This window comes from Oncorhynchus gorbuscha, linkage group LG03, assembly GCF_021184085.1.
Source record: "Oncorhynchus gorbuscha isolate QuinsamMale2020 ecotype Even-year linkage group LG03, OgorEven_v1.0, whole genome shotgun sequence".
NCBI classification, from domain to species: domain Eukaryota; kingdom Metazoa; phylum Chordata; class Actinopteri; order Salmoniformes; family Salmonidae; genus Oncorhynchus; species Oncorhynchus gorbuscha.
In genome coordinates, this window is record NC_060175.1 from 63,449,250 (window position 1) to 63,466,662 (window position 17,413).

The 17,413-nt window shown below is 42.1% G+C and overlaps 1 long non-coding RNA gene across 1 annotated transcript; it reads left to right on the plus strand.

The window, feature by feature from the left end:
* Window positions 1–362: 362 nt before the first annotated feature.
* LOC124021273 lies at window positions 363–8,123 on the plus strand. Its single transcript, XR_006836229.1, has 5 exons — window positions 363–477; window positions 633–749; window positions 842–1,129; window positions 7,057–7,123; window positions 7,242–8,123. It is a non-coding gene; the product is annotated as an uncharacterized LOC124021273 (long non-coding RNA).
* The last annotated feature ends 9,290 nt before the right edge of the window (window positions 8,124–17,413 follow it).

Consider the following 17,413-nt stretch of genomic DNA (forward strand, 5'->3'; position numbering starts at 1 on the left):
GACATCCCCTCCTGTTGTTTGAATTCACCGCCTTTGTTCTCTAAACCAAATATACAGGGTGTTGCACACATGATATCTCCCGAAAAAATGCCACCACGGCCCTGTAATCTCATTCCGTACTTTCGCTAGTTAGGGAGAGAACGCGGAGCGAGTCTAGTGGAGCATATACTTTAATTAACACTATGTTAGCACAGCTTTAGCGTAAACCCACAGCACCGAATATTTAGCTGCCAGGACAGATTAAAAAAGAGATGTGAATAAGTGAATCCCTCCTAATGGATATTTCTGAAGGCTACTGGACATAAGTGATTGGGAAGCGATCAATTTTCGTCATAAGTCCAAATAATCACATACCTAAGAATATTTATACAGAAAAAAAGAAAAGTGGGCACTCTGAACAACTTCATAAGACACCAGGCAGCAGTCCCAGGACAGCTAACATTAGGAAGCCCTCCTAATGGATATTTCTGGAGTTGAGTAAGTGAAAAAAATATTTTAAGTTTTGTTTGAATATTCTCGTGATATTATTGTAATATTAAACACGAGTTATGTGTGTATTTCAGGCCAAATGCACATAAATGTTAAAGTGTATATATATCGTATAACTGTTAATATTATCTAACGTTTGTTAGGGTCCCCATCATTTACGCAGCTTTTAAGAGGTTTAACGGATCTGGAACACAATGAGTTAGACCGTGATTCTCAGTCTCAAAACCCCGGCAGCCAATCGCCATCAGCATATTTTCGACGTAAGTCCAAATAATCACATACCCAAGAATATTTAGAAATTAAAAAACAAATTGTGTGTACTATTTTAAAAGCTATTTTTTTGTATTTACAGCCGACATACAGCGAAGAAGGATAAAGGCATCGTTATGGACAACTGACACAACGGGTGACTTGGATGCAATTCTCCCGTTCTGCACGAACGTTTTTTCCAGCACACTGCGAACAGAGAATTTAAACGTCCCGACAACTCCCCCGGGAACCTCAACCCACTCGCTACACATTCCATGTCCCAACAATCAACGCACAACTGTGGCCCAAGTGCATTGCTCTGAATCAACACCTCCAGAAAATTACTGTGCAGGGAACTTGAGGCTTCACGATTCGGCGCTCTATGGATACGGTATGAGACCATTATACATTTGTTATTAGTTATACGTCTTTTATTAGTTATACCTCTTTTGATAGACTATGTTAAAACAAGGTCAAATAATGTTTTATTTCAGACTCCAACGATACACGCCCGGCAGAATTGGGAACGCTTGATCAAAAAAAGTCACGCCCCCTATTCTGCCCTTGAGTTGCGTTCCCATGCAAAACTAGACAGATAGCTAACAACTAAGTCTTCAATAAAACTCCCAAGGCGTGACTTTTCTTGAATGAATATATTGAAAACGTTTATGTTGTGAAACTGCAAAATACAGAAAAGAATATACTTTAGTGTTCAATTCACACCGACATACTACCGACATACTGTAGATGTACATTAAACATTTGAAGTTGCATAAATACAAAGCACGCGCTAAGGTACCATGCATCTGGCATGATGCCAAACCATATAGCTAATTGTTAACCATATGGTAATTGTAGAATAACAAAGCATATTACACTAGAAACAGTAACAAACTACAGTATTGTATATTTTACAATTCGTTTGCATGACGCATGAGCAAAGTAATACAGCTAACGACATACACAAAAGGCATTGCAATTTGTGAGTAAATGCAACCAACATTGATATGTAAGAAACTCTATCAATAACAAGATTATTATCATTAGCTAAATGCTTGAATTGAACTTACAAACAAATATTTTTCCAAGGCTGAAGCGTGACAAGAAATAACTACATTGAAAGACCTGCACCGTAGCGTTGTCTGTAGCTGCTTCTATGCGTGCAAAACCAATTCTGAACTTCCTGTTTGCGTTGTCTTTCTAAGTACCAGAAAGCGCCACTAGGGGGCAAATAACACCATTGAACACAATGAAAATCCAATTTACCCATTGTAATAAAATAATCTGTTATCTTCTAACAGGATGGCAGCACACTCCCGCCTGGTATAATGAAATTGTGCCACTATTAAATAAAACATATCAAGAAACAAATAATGTCCTTTCTATTTTTATCTTTTGTCTCTAGGATGCTTCAGAAAGAAGAACAACAATCTCTGAGATTGGTCTCAGAAACACCTTAGCAGCTCCTTGCTTGACAATTTTTAGTTCTACTTTCCTAACCTTTTTGTCAGTACTGGGAAAGGTTTTTACCACAAGCCCGACTGGCCAGTCATTTCTGTGTGCCTGACTGTCTTTCAATAAGACAACATCTCCCACTTTTACATTTGGCTTTTCTGCTGTCCATTTTCTGCGTCTCTGCAGCGTTGTCAGGTACTCCTGTCTCCACCTTTTCCAAAAGGTGTCAGCGAGACACTGGACTTGCTTCCACTGTTTCCATTTCTCTTCTTTTTCTGTTGGAAGAGTGACATCCCACTCACTCTGATCAGAAGAGAGTTCTCTGATTAAGGCTTTACCTTGCATTGTTATTGGAGCCACAAACCCAAGGGGTCATAAAGACTATTCACTGTGGACAGGATGCCTCTCCGAGTAAAAGGCTTCTCATTGTGGGACACCTGGAATGAGAAGCTGTCTGTTTCCAGGTTCCAGGAAAGTCCCAGACTCCGTTGAAAGGGGAGAGGATCCACTCCTAGGTCCAGATCTTTTAAGTCTTTTGCACGGTCCTCCATAGGGAAGGCTTCCATAACTGTTTTGCTATTGGATGCAATCTTGTGTAGTTTCATGTTGGACTCCGCCAACATTGCTTGTGTTTTTCTTAGAATGTTGACAGCTTCTTCTGTAGTAGCTACTGATGTCAGACCATCATCGACGTAGAAGTTCCTCACTACATATTGCTTGGGTTCTGACCCGTGTTCCTTCTCACCTTGTAGCGCTGCTCGTCTCATGCAGTAGATGGCTACGGCTGGTGAAGGGCTGTTCCCAAATACATGGACTTTCATCCTGTACTCAGTTATGTTTCTATCTGGGTTGTTGTCTTCATACCAGAGAAACCTTAAGTAATCTCTGTGATCCTCACGTACACCAAAACAGTAAAACATTTGTTGCACATCTGCTGTTAGTGCATTGCAATCCTTGCGGAAACGCATTAGGACACCCAAGAGTGTGTTGTTTAAGTCTGGACCACTGAGCAGAACATCGTTAAGTGACACGCCTTGACACTTAGCACTGGAGTCAAATACTACTCGTATTTGTTCAGGCTTTTGTGGATGGTAAACACCAAATATGGGCAGATACCAACGTTCTTTGTCTCCCTCTAGTGGCTGTGAAGGTTCGGCTTGGTCGTTATCCAGCATCTTTTGCATGAAGTCAATAAAATGACGCTTCATGTCAGGCTTTTTGTCTAAAGTCCTGCGAAGTGATGTCAGACGGTTCATGGCCTGCTCCCTGTTATTAGGAAGGCGACGTCTATTGGGGCGAAAGGGTAGTGGAGCCACCCAGTTGTTGCCATTATCCTGGAAAACCTGTTTGTCCATAATGTCCAAAAAGGCTTTGTCCTCCACTGATGGTGCTGGTTTATCATCGTCTTGTGTTTTGTCGAACACGGAACATCCCAGGCTGTCTGTGTTCACAGTTGTGATTGGATCTCTCGAGTGCACTGTAGAGGGAGAGATGTGTTTCTGAGCTACGCTGTTGTAGTTCTCTTTTACCTGGATGATGTCAGGGCAAGGGCTCAGATAGGATGTGCGACCATTTTGAAGTATGTTTGTCCTGAACACGTTATCATTGGCTGGTCGGTGAGCCGTTCCCAGACAGACCTCACCCACAATGACCCACCCAAGGTCGAGTCGCTGTGCATAAGGAGTGTCGTGGGGCCCATTGATTTGCTCTCGTACCTTGTGTACCCTTAAGATGTCTCGTCCTAAGAGCAGGAGGATGGGAGCGTCTGGGTCCACAGCTGGAATTCTGTCCATAACTGGTTGCAGATGGGGATGATGATACGCAATGTCGGGGGAGGGAATCTCCATCCTATCGTCTGGCATCATATCACACTATCAGAGTAGGGAGAGTGAGCTGCATGTGTCCATCTATAGACTCCACCATGAAGTTGACGGCTCTCCTGCCTGAAGTCTCTGTTACCCCAGAACACGTCTTCATGGTGTATGGAGCAGAGTTGTCATTGATGTTGAAGAGAATGAAAAACTCTGTCTTGGCCAGAGATTTGTTACTTTGTTCATCAAGCACTACATACATTTTGACAGCTTTCTCTCTTTTCCCAGCCGGATAAGCTTTGACTAAGCATATTTTTGAACATGATCTTGGATTGACTGTCTCACCACAGATCTCTGTACACTTTGAGGTGACAGATAGAAGAGCATCGTCACCTTGCTCCCCGCCATTATCTGTCTCTGCTGTAGCGGTGTATGTATTTGTAGGGGCTGGGCCTGGATGCAGAGCAGCAAGATGCCTGTCGCTGTCGCACTCAGTGCACTTGATTGAAACCTTACAGTCTTTAGCTCTGTGCTGAGTTGACCCACAACATCGGAAACAAATGCCATTGTCTTTGAGATATGATTTGCGCTCATCTAGAGTTTTGTATCTAAACCCACGACACTTTTTAAGAGGATGAGGCTTGTTATGTATTGGGCAGTGACGGTCAGGGTTTTCAACCTTTGTCTTACTGGGTTTGGTTTGGTGGTCTGAAGCCTCAGATGACACATCTGTCTTGTATACAGTCACAGGTGTCTTGCTGCTGTACCTGGCAGGTTTCTCACTGTTCATGGACACCTGGTTAGTTGAGGTGTAGAGGGTGAAGCTGGGGTCATTTCTAATTTTCGCCTGGTTCCTGATGAATCTCGAGAAGAACGAGAATTGTGGGAATGCTACCCGATAGTCCTCCTTATATTTGGATCCCTGTGCTATCCATTTTTCTTGTAAACTGAATGGAAGTTTCTCTACAATAGGGTTTACCCCCCGAGATGTGTCCAGATAAGCGAGGCCTGGAAGGTACCCTTCTACTTTAGCAGACTCCAGTTCGAGAAGAATGTCACCTAGTTCTCTTAGTTTGTGATTGTCTTTGTTAGCCAGTTTTGGAAAATCCTCAATTTTCTTCAACAGTGCATTCTCGATCACTTCGGGTGTACCATAGCACTCTTCTAGTCGTTGCCAGACCATATTAAGCCCTGCTGTTGCGTTGAAAATATGGACAGATCTAATTCTGTTTGCTTGCTCAGACGACTCTGCCCCTAGCCACTTGGTAATTAGATCTAACTCTTCCCTGGCTGATAAATTCAAGTCTCTGGTCGCATTGAGAAAGGATGCTTTCCATGCCCAATAATTTTCAGGGCGATCATCAAACTTCAGGAGTCCTGAACTCACCATCTCACGTCGTAGGAGGTACTTGGTGAGGTCTGGTGCCACTTGTGACTCAGGGAAGTTATGTGTGTATGACTGGAAGTGGGCTTGCTTTCCATTTCCACCATGCTGCTGTTCATTTCTTTTGAACGGAGAGTCTCTGCTCATGTTCTGTTGTTTGCTACTTTCTGGATTATGGCATGTAGCTGGGTCAACACTAAGCTCTTGTTTCTCCACTTCAAATGGAAGTTCAGCAAAGTAGGGCCTAGCATGTTGTTGCACATACTCACATGAACGTTGGACTGGACTTAAGGGCTGTGTCCCTGTGTCTAGTTCTTTGCGAAGCTCTCTGCGTTCTGATTCTACAGCTTCTTCAAAGGCTGCAGCTTCAGCCAACGCAGCAGCAGCTGCTCTCTCAACTTGGAGAACATATAAAGTTGCCTCGAGGTCAGCTTTTTGCTTCTCTGTTTCTGCCTTTTGCTTCAACAAGCTGGCCTCTGTTTCTGCCTTTTGCTTCAACAAGCTGGCCTCTATTTCTGCCTTTTGCTTCAACAAGCTGGCCTCTATTTCTGCCTTTTGTTTCATCACAGAAGCTTCCTTCTCAGCATAAGAGACTTGTGCGCGTGCTGCCTCCGCCTTGGCGCGTGCTTTGACGGCTGCAGAACTCGCCGTTGAGGATCTGCTTGACTGTTTTGATGACCTTGATCTTGTAGATTGAGACTTGGTCCCAATGTGCTGAAGAGGCTCTTCCATCTCTCTCTGTTGAACACCTGGCTCTGGTTGTTGCATCGTAGACTGCTGGTCTTCCCTAGGATAAGAGGCTTTGTTGGCTGATGAACGTAGAAACATAACCACCGTGTGCAGTTATTCTTGTGCTTGAGCCCGCTGTGATGATGTTTTTTCACTATTCTTCCCTTGAGTTGCGTTCCCATGCAAAACTAGACAGATAGCTAACAACTAAGTCTTCAATAAAACTCCAAAGGTGTGACTTTTCTTGAATGAATATATTGAAAACGTTTATGTTGTGAAACTGCAAAATACAGAAAAGAATATACTTTAGTGTTCAATTCACACCGACATACTACCGACATACTGTAGATGTACATTAAACATTTGAAGTTGCATAAATACAAAGCACGCGCTAAGGTACCATGCATCTGGCATGATGCCAAACCATATAGCTAATTGTTAACCATATGGTAATTGCTCCTTTCATTACTCTAATAATGTATAACCATCTATGTAGAATAACAAAGCATATTACACTAGAAACAGTAACAAACTACAGTATTGTATATTTTACAATTCGTTTGCATGACGCATGAGCAAAGTAATACAGCTAACGACATACACAAAAGGCATTGCAATTTGTGAGTAAATGCAACCAACATTGATATGTAAGAAACTCTATCAATAACAAGATTATTATCATTAGCTAAATGCTTGAATTGAACTTACAAACAAATATTTTTCCAAGGCTGAATCGTGACAAGAAATAACTAGATTGAAAGACCTGCACCGTAGCGTTGTCTGTAGCTGCTTCTATACGTGCAAAACCAATTCTGAACTTCCTGTTTGCGTTGTCTTTCTAAGTACCAGAAAGCGCCACTAGGGGGCAAATAACACCATTGAACACAATGAAAATCCAATTTACCCATTGTAATAAAATAATCTGTTATCTTCTAACAGGATAGCAGCACACCCCCCCCCCCGGTTTCTGCAATTCGTCAGAATAGCCTGCGCCAAAAAAGCAGAGGTATTTTAACTATGTATTGTTAATATATAGTATTATACCTGAAATGTATTTGACATTTTATGTATCTAACATATTTTTATATTTAATGACCTATTTTGTATGTATTATTTTCTTTCAGACTCCTCCCCGGCGAAAAACGGCACAGAAGGCCACATACATCTAGAGCTGGGGGATTCCGGCTCACCGAACATTCCCAATGAAACAACCAAAGCGGAGGATATCCCTGTTTTTAATGACGTTTCCGAGGTTGACAACCAGTTATTCTGTGATGCGGCCAACCTTCTTGACCCCGACAATTCTATGGCGTCAACATCAGGATCTGAAATAGAACAAGCAAGGTTTTTCACAGTATTTTCCAGGGCTTTGAAATCGAGGAACGTTTTGCTATACAAACGACTGGGGGTTTTACTTAAGAGACAGTACCGAGACGATATGTTATTCTGGCATAGAACAATTCCACCCACGCATGTTAAACAGCAAACCGATTAAAAAACGCAAATACAAGCTCTAAAATCATATATGTAACACGGATCATTCCAGAAATACCCCAAAACGACACATCCTTAATTATCCAAATGAACCCTGACAGAATAGAGGTCAACAAAACCAAACGAAATGTGTCGAAATTGTACTTAAATTCGCTTTGGGGCAAATTATCGCAGAGATGTAATATGCTAACAACGTCGATTATTAAAGACCCCAAAGAATTTTTGGAATTTGTTTTTTCGGACCAATACGAAATTTCACATTTTTAATTATTAAGTCAAGACATTGCCCTGGTGCAATGGCGACGTAAGAAGAAGTGGGTTCTACCCCAGGGTAATGTAAATGTGTTTCTTGCAGCATTTACCACGGCCTATGGCCGACTTGAAGTGTACACGCTCATGGAGCAGCTTCAGAGGCGGGTTCTTTACCACGACACAGACTCTGTGGTCTATGTAAGCAAACAGGGGGATTGGTGTCATGCAGGTGAAAGAGGACCCAAAAGCGACTTGGCGAAAACAGAGTCTTTAATCCAGTAAAGTAAATACAATCAAAAAACACAACTTTCACTCGAAATGACGAGGACAAACTGGAGACTCGATCTTGAACAGCAGGTGAACAGCAGGTTGCCTCGGGAAGGCACTTGAACCAAACAGACTCAGACACCTGCTCACCACGCAGCATCTGAGGAAAACACGACACGACAGGGCGATACACAAACACAGCACGGTGAATTCTAGACAAGGAACCGACAGGGCAGAAACGAATAACAAGGAGAGAAATAGGGACTCTAATCAGGGAAAAGGATCGGGAACAGGTGTGGGAAGACTAAATGATTGATTAGGGGAATAGGAACAGCTGGGAGCAGGAACGGAACGATAGAGAGAAGAGAGAGCGGGAGAGTGAGAGAGGGAGGGGGAGAGAGAGGGATAGAAAGAGGGAAAGAACCTAATAAGACCAGCAGAGGGAAACGAATAGAAGGAGAAGAACAGGGACAAGGCATGATAATCAATGACAAAACATGACAATTGGAGCCCCCCACTCAGCAACTATCTGGGTGGCTTAACCTCTTAAGTCGACCCGACACGCATGCGTCCCATCTAGCCATCTGGAAATACAAATGCGCTACGCTAAATGCTAATAGCACTCGTTAAAACTCAAACGTTCATTAAAACACACATGCAGGGCACTGAATTAAAGCTACACTCGTTGTGAATCCAGCCAACAAGTCAGATATTTAAAATGCTTTTCGGCGAAAGCATGAGAAGCTATTATCTGATAGCATGCAACACCCCAAAATACCTGAAGGGGATGTAAACAAAATAATTAGCATAGCCGGCGCTACACAAAACGCAGAAATAAAATATAAAACATTCATTACCTTTGACGATCTTCTTTGTTTGCACTCCTAGATGTCCCATAAACATCACTATTGGGTCTTTTTTTCTCGATTAAATCGGTCCATATATACCCTAAATATCGATCTATGGTTTAGGTTTACACATCTAGTTTTTCTGGATCTATGTCAAGTAATGCAAGTGGAAAAAATGGCACAGCACCCATTTTGGGAGGGGGTGTGGATGACCACACACTATAGCAGTCATTTTTTGTGATCCAGGAAGTGTGTGATCCAGGAAAAAACACAGTTTTAAAACGCAACGTCATTTTTTTTAATTAAAAAAGTCGACGATAAACTTTCACAAAACACTTCGAAATACTTTTGTAATCCAACTTTAGGTATTAGTAAACGTTGATAATCTATCAAATTGATCACAGGGCGATGTGTATTCAATAGCGATTTTTAACAGAAAAAGTAGGGGGTAGACTTAACAGGTTTTAACGAGTGAACTCGTAGAGGGTGACCATATCACAGAATGGTCCTCCTATGGGCCCAAAAGCTATGCTTTTAGGACTAAAAAGAATAACTTGGTGTTGACAGCCAAAGGCGTGACTCAAAGCTATGAAAATGCCCCGCGTGTAAACTTGGAATTAATCACACGCTTGGTCGAGGAGTTCATAAATGACAGGAATAGTGACTTGGAGATTTTGAGCTCCTACAAAAAGATTGTTATGTATAAAAAGGGCTTCCATCTGAGGAATGCCCCACTTACTAAAAGATTCAGGGTAGTCTATGACAAGAGACTGCTTTTGCCTGACGGAACCACATTGCCCTTTGGCTACTGACTTATGTTACAAGCCACAGGGTGTCTTAAAGCTTAAGATATAATGACTGCTGTAGAAGGTTTTGACCCCCGGTTGCAACTACCATTTTTGGCCTTAATCGCAGGGCCATCTAATAGTGGTAAAACTTGTTTTGTAAAAAGTATTTTAGAGAATTCTGAACATGTGTTATCTCAAAAGCCTGATAATAGCATACAACAGTCTGGCGGTTTTATTCTACCTTTACTAAGTATAGCCGTGCCCTTCATCACCAGCCTTATTGCTGCCAGACGTGGGGGTTGAACACAGAGGGTGATGGCCAATAAAATGTATCTGGTGCCACAACAAGAGTTGGATAGACTTAAAAAACAAGTGCAGGGTCTTGCAAATATCAGACAAACAGTGGAAAATGATTTGGATATGGCCATGAAGGATATTTTGAATCAAAAAGGATTGAACCCCTATGATAAGGTCCAAAAATACACAAACCTCTTGCATAGGTATTTGGCCTTGGTGAAACAAGGGGAGAGAGAGACCGGCCATTTAACTATTTCCCTACCGGACCCTTTAAAGGATGACGAGCCTAGCGAGAGCCAAGCCCCTGTAATGCCTGTACATTGCGAGCTTACCGTCTGAAGATCAAATGCCTGTTGAAGATAAAGTTATGCATGACTTGTTAACCCATGTTCCGGCACGTAACAGGAAAAATGTTAGATACATTATGAACAAGATAAAAGACTCAAATGGGGCCGCTACTTGTAACGTCAAAGGAGAGTTTATCATTCAGGGTTCTGTTGTCAGGGGTTCACATATGCATATGACTTGCTTAAAAGTACCACATCGGCCCACAAGGTTGCTGATGACAGAAGACCTCCAGGGTGGCTTCCGTTTCTTAAGGCCCTGGCCATCCTCAACATTCCCCTCTCGGGTGTACCCAACTATAAGATTCGTCAACAGATTCACTCTTTAAAACAAAAACCTTCAATGAGATACAGCACCTCTAAAGATGCCCCAACAACCCCGCATCCCTATGAAATGAATGATAACTCATTTACCCCCCTGAACGCCTCCAGACCTTTTCCTAATCCCGATCTCTCTGGGTGGTTAGACTTTTGAATGACTTTTGAATGACTATGATTAAATTCAATACATTTTATTTGAAAAATTAAGCAATTTATCATTTGTGGCATTCTTGAAACATTTGACGTGAGCATACGCCTTGATTACACGGTCTTAAAGGATACACATTTGAACACTTGATATTTTCTAACAAAACAAGCTACAACGTTATCATTACTTCTTAAATCATCCTTATAAAGAGACATAGCATCTTCAAAAGAAACTCCCCGGGCTCTTTGGCATAGGTAGAATACACAGTGGTGACCGCATGTAGTGGAAAGGTTATCTTGCACTTGTTTGATGCTGTAGTATATCTTTGAGCCGTTTTTGGTCAAAAATGCTTTAATAGATTTGGGGAATTGTGAAAAACCGGGGGGAAAGCCATAGGAATCAAAAAAAGTTCTTCCTCCTTCCTCTTCTAATGTCACAGCTAGCCAATGTTCAGGATGGGTATTGAAAATAAACATGGCAGGCCACTCCGTCCATTTCTCCATAGGTAATTCATCACAAGGCAACACTCCACAAAATTGTTTTCCAATCAGTCGGCTCATGAGCCCTTCCAACTCTTGGGTATTCATGTCTTTGCTCAACGATCCTTAATAATAATCTACTAAAACCTGTCTTCGGCTATTCACTTCCAAGATTGAATCGGAGCATGCAATCATGCTAACGGTACAGGCTAAAGGTGTACGGAAACACATTTCCAGCCTGAGGTTACCTTGGGACACCACCGAAAGATTTCCTGAGGTGTCATCATCAGGTGATAAATTGAAAGCATACATTGTGTAACCCTTTGCAAAATCATTTCTGTCAATAGGTAAAGAGAGATCTCCCGGTAGCCAGGAATAGATTGTAAAATTCTTGCACAGATATGTTGTTATTAAATTGCGGTTGGAAAGCCTTAGCAGGGACCTGACGTCCGTGCTGACACAGAGCTACATACTCTGCATTGAAGTGTTGAAAATTAAATGTTTTTTTTATTTAAGCTGCCCGTATTAGAGGCGTGATCAACCAAACCTATAACCACGTATCGTGGTAAAGGGCCTAGAAATAGGTTTTCTTGACTGCAGATTCTGCTGCCCACAGGTATGCTAAAGGTTTTTATGGTAATTCTTTGGAGAGGGTAAAGGGCAATTCCTTTCATCAAAGCATGTGACTCAGACGAACTGCTGGAGATAGACACTTTTTTAATAAAAACGTGGCCCCCAACACTTTTAAACTAAAGTCCCCGTCCTGGGCAGACATTAGGCAAAACTCATCCTTGGCCCTGGTTAATTTTAGTCTTAAATCAACCGCATTTAAGAGTAAACATTCTCGAAAGAAAATGTCAGTGTGTATAGGGCCTAGCAGATGAAACTCTCGAGATTCTGCACAAGAGCGAGCCTGTGCCTCCAGTCCTTTGTTTGCACCGGTGGATGGGTCTGTCGATTCCATAGAGACTCCTGCAGTATCCTTGCTAAACAGCCCGGCGCTGAATTGGGTCTTGAGAGTGTCTTCAGAGCAGTTGAATAAGCACTCCATGATGGCCCTATATGGGTATGTGGCACTGCTTTGACTGATTAGACATTCACCCAAAGTCACATCCACTTGGGAGAAGATGGTGGCCACTGGGTAATTAGTGAGACTCACTTTGGCATCGTTTGCAATATTAGTACCATCTCTTTTGGTCACTTTTAGACGCAAATTCACCAAGGTGTTGTTGAGGTCCAGATAGTTGTCACCGTGGCCTGGTATGAAAAACTCTATGGGACCGTTGTCTGTAATGGCAGAGAGTGGGGCTATCTCCACATAACTGGACCTCTCTACTGAATGTTGGGTTGGGGGCCGTGAGAAGATCAAGCTCTGTCTTTATAGCTTCAGAGGACATGCGGTGTAAAAGAGCCATGGTGCTTGTTCTTTTAGAAATGACTTCTGAGTATTCTTTTTACCGTTTTTGGTCCAGACCTCCTCACTTTACCCCATCTTTGACCTACTGAGTTTCTTTTAACCGTTAACATCCGTTTTTTTTAGCCGCAAGCCTGCGCCTTATACCCGGAGGTCTCTTTTTTGGTCTTCGAAACATCATCAGCCCCGAGCCTTCTTGACGCTCGACATCTGGTGACGCCCTTCTGGTCATAGCATTGGCTACAACCGCACTTACTATATTTTTTGCTGCTGAATTTAAATGCGGTTTGGCTATGCTGAGGCCTCTCTTCATAAACGGTAAAACCATCCTAAAGAGGTTACGAAATATACCTCCTATCCCCGAACCGTACATGGTTGGGGATCCATAGTAGCCGGGTAACCCATTACCCACTTGATCAACATAGTATGAGACATAACGGTTAGGGTCGAGATGACGGTGTTCCATAACCCTTTTTAATTTATTTGTATTATGTATATAAAATATATAATACTAATATTATATATGTAGAGAGGTTTTGGTGGGGTCTAAAGTGGATTTTTACAATCGTTTTACCATAAGTAAATTCTATGTTTTCGTTCTGATCCATTTTAAGCTCAACAAGAATGTTTTCAATATATTTCTTGCTTACAGGTACGTAGTGTGGTTGTCGTAGGTGACAGTGACTATGTCCCCATCCTTTCCGTCTATATGAACCGTTCTCAGGAGTGGCACACAGCTGTCTCCGACCCTTTGATGTCGGTATACTCAAATATGTTGTAAAATCCTGCATGTATATCCATAGGGAATGGGAATAATTTATCTTTCACATACGTCCATTTATTGGGACCCATCCCCAACATGTATGCTAAATTACCGCCGGTCTTTATTTCCCAGGCAGCATCTCCTGGGATTTGTACACGTTTATGTATCGGGTTGTACATCAGGAATATTTCCATATTGTTCAGTGATAGGCGTTCATTCAACTCGGAGACGATCTTGTTGAACCCTTTTTTAACCTTAATACGTTTCGCAGGTTCCGATAACTTTTTGCAATAAAAACCACGGTTGTTATCTTTGATATTATACCAGCTATGGGGGTATTTAATCTCGCTGAGACCTACTTCCCAGGCCTCTGATAACTCTATAGGCTTTGGAAAATTGGTTGTATAATTCTAACTCTGATTATTACGATATATATGTGCGGACGCATTACTGGGGAGAGTCAGGTAGAAGCCGCTGTGTTCCATGATGCACTCCTGTGTACACTCGATTGATGATGTATTTTATCATGCATGAGGGTTTATATTAACCCCCGATGCCTCCACCACATTGTGCTCTAATACCCAACTGTTGAACTTTTGGGGCCAGTCTTTCCAGCGGACCAGCACCCATTTTTGACCCTTTTCTCTCTTTTGATCTGGAATCTCCTCCATGAAAGGCTTTGTCTTTACCCAACTGTACCTTCTGTAATTCCTTCTCATAAAAAGATCCCTCTATAAGTTCCCCGTCATAATCTTTTAATTTGTAGACCGGGGGTATGTGCGGCAGACATTCGGTAACCGTGAACAACTCATTGCTGTAGCCTTGCTCATATTTTTTGTCGAAAACACCCCTCAACCTGGATATACGCACCAAGTCCCCCACAATGAATTTAAAATTTATTTTTTTCTTACGGCGAAGGGGGAACAAACCATACAGATTTTTAAAGACTTGAAAAGAGTTTTCAGAAGAGACCTCGGAGGGTTTCATTCGTATACTCTTATGGTAACTATTGTTGTAACCCATTACTAAATCTTGAACTATATCGATATATCTATGCGTGTTGTGAGCTGTAAAATAGCGCCACATCCGCTCCTTCATAATTCTGTTAATGATTCATGATTTGTTCCATTTTCAGCACACGCTCTACATTAGTCCAGGAATTGTTGGTTGTGTAGAACGATACATTGTTCACTTTATTTTCAAGAATTTGATGCATAACATACCTTAAGGGAACATTTCGGCAGTTGCTGTATGGTTAGTGAGAAAGTCCATATTGCAAATGTACGTATGAACAATGTATCGTCCCTTACTAGACGTCCGAAATCGTTTGTAAAATTTGAGGACGGCGTCGGGCCGAGCGGCAGGGCCGGACCTACCGGGAAGTCATCAAATGAACTTTGACGGACATTCGGTTTCCGTTTTACAAAAATAATCAGATTTTGGTCATTTTTCCGCTGTCCCGGAAATTCCCACAAGAAGGCATAAGCAATCATATTGCTATTGGACAAAACATCACGATTCACGACGGGGCCTTATCTCGAAAACGGAAAATATTTCGTAGGTTTGGCATAATGGGAAGTTGGCCCCGAACAAGATGGCATCTAGGCCTCAACGGTTTTTGAGTTATGGCCATTTATCTGGGATTAAAGGTCCAAAATGAAAATAGATAAATTATTTTTCCACTTCACGTCAAAGTCAAGGAGCCTCCGGTGTCAATAAAAAAAGAACCAGCCATTTATCTATCATCATTTAAGACAAATTGTACAATGACAGATTGGTGATGTTCACGGATAGGTGTTTTTTTTCAACGGTTACAGATCCAGTTGAAGGGTGTTCCTACAAATCTTTTTAAAGTGTGCTGCGGAGCTCTGCGAGATTTCTGTGATTTTCTATGATTTTCTGAAATAACACACACTCACTAAACCCTCCGTAAATAACTCAGTTCTTAACGTAAAGCCTTAAAACTCAGGATTCTGTAAAGGCATACCCCAATCAGGATATGAGTTTATTTATAGCTTCCTGTGCCAACCGGAAGTGCCTTAAATGGTGTCACAGTGGCAGTTTCCAAGGGTTAAAAAGGTCAGATCTTTTCAAAACTTCATATGTGTGATTAGGCAACCCCCATAAACTGTAAGTGAGTCATTTCTCCCAACAGATGTCAAAGAAACTCTCTCTCTCACATACACACACACACACAGAAACACACACACAGCAAGGATGGAGTGACAAAGTGCGGTGCTTAAAGACACACAAAGCCTACAATGGCATTGCCATTACCATATTCTCTAGGCCGTGCCGAGTTCAACAAGATGCCCCGCTTGACCGTAGCTCGCTCGGTCTAAGCACAGCGAACATTAGAAAAGTAGGCCCAAAATGAAGGCTGGCCCTCAATGTCATTTGCTTTTAGGTGACAGTGAGAGAACCGTTAAGGTGAGAAGCACAATTCGACCTCAGGAACGTACCTGAGGTCCTCCCGATCCGTGCAAGCCTAACCTTGACCGTGTGGCACTAACCCTTACCAGTTTAAAGAAGGTGTTTACATCAAACAGTTTGCATTGACTTCTCTCCCCATATGAATACATTGCCTGCACCTCTAAATTCAACCTGAAGCCTATGTGGGTTATGAATGCCTTATGAACCTGTCTTCTATGACAGTCCATCAGACCACTATGAGGTCTACCTGTGTCGATTCTAAGCTTCCTGGAGCAACCGGAAGTGGTTAAATTGACCCAAAAGGTGTTTTGATGCACATAATCTTCAAAGGTGAAAATGACTACATTTAACCCTGTGTAGATCGTAGATCAGTCAATTCTTAACTTAAAGACTTAAAACTCAGGATTCTGTAAGTGGCTATGTCAATCAAGACATGTGTTTACTTATAGCTTCCTGTGCCAACCAGAAGTGCCTTTAATTGGGTCACACTGTCTGTTTTGAAGGGTTAAAAAAGTCACAAACTTCATATGTGTGACTAGGTAACCCTCATGAACTGTAAATCAGTCATTTCTCCCAACAGATGTCAAAGAAAAGCTCTCACACGCACACACAGCAAGGATGGAGTGAAAAAGTGCGGTGCTCAAAGACACAGAGAGCAGGCAATGGCATAAACATAATCTCTAGGCCGTGCCGAGTTCAACGAGATATCCCGCTTGACCGTACCTCGCTCGGTCTAAGAGCAGCGACCATTAGAAAAGTAGGCCCAAAATTAATCCTGCCCCACAACGTCATTTGCTTTTGGGTGACAGTGAGAGAACCGTTAGGGTGAGAAGCACAATTCGACCTCAGGTATGTTCCTAAGGTCCTTCCGATCTGTGCAAGCCTAACATTGACCGTGTGGCATTAACCCTTAATAGTTAAAGGAATGTGTTTACTTCAAAGAGCATTGGCTTCTCTCCCCATAGGAATACATTGCCTGCACCCCTAAATTCAACCTGAAGCCTATATGGGTTATGAATGCCATATGAACCTGTCTTTGGTAACAGTCCATCAGGCCAGTATGAGGTTTACCTGTGTTGATTCTAAGCTTCCTGGACCAACCGGAAGTGGTTAAAATCACCCTAAAAGTGTATATCCATACTCTGCCTGCAGTTTGATAGACATAGTGCATTCAACCCTGTGTAAATCAGTCAATTCTTAACGTAAAGACTTAAAACTCAGGATTCTGTAAAAGCATACCCCAATGAGGATATGTGTTGACTTATAGCTTCCTGTGCCAACCGGAAGTGCCATAATTGGTGTCTCGGGCTGTTTCGAGGGGTTAAAAAAGTCAGATCTTTCCAAAACTTCATATGTGTGATTAGTCAACCCCCATGAACTGTACATCAGTCATTTTTCCCATAAAATTTCAAAGGAAAACTAAATCACACAGACACACAACTTGTAAG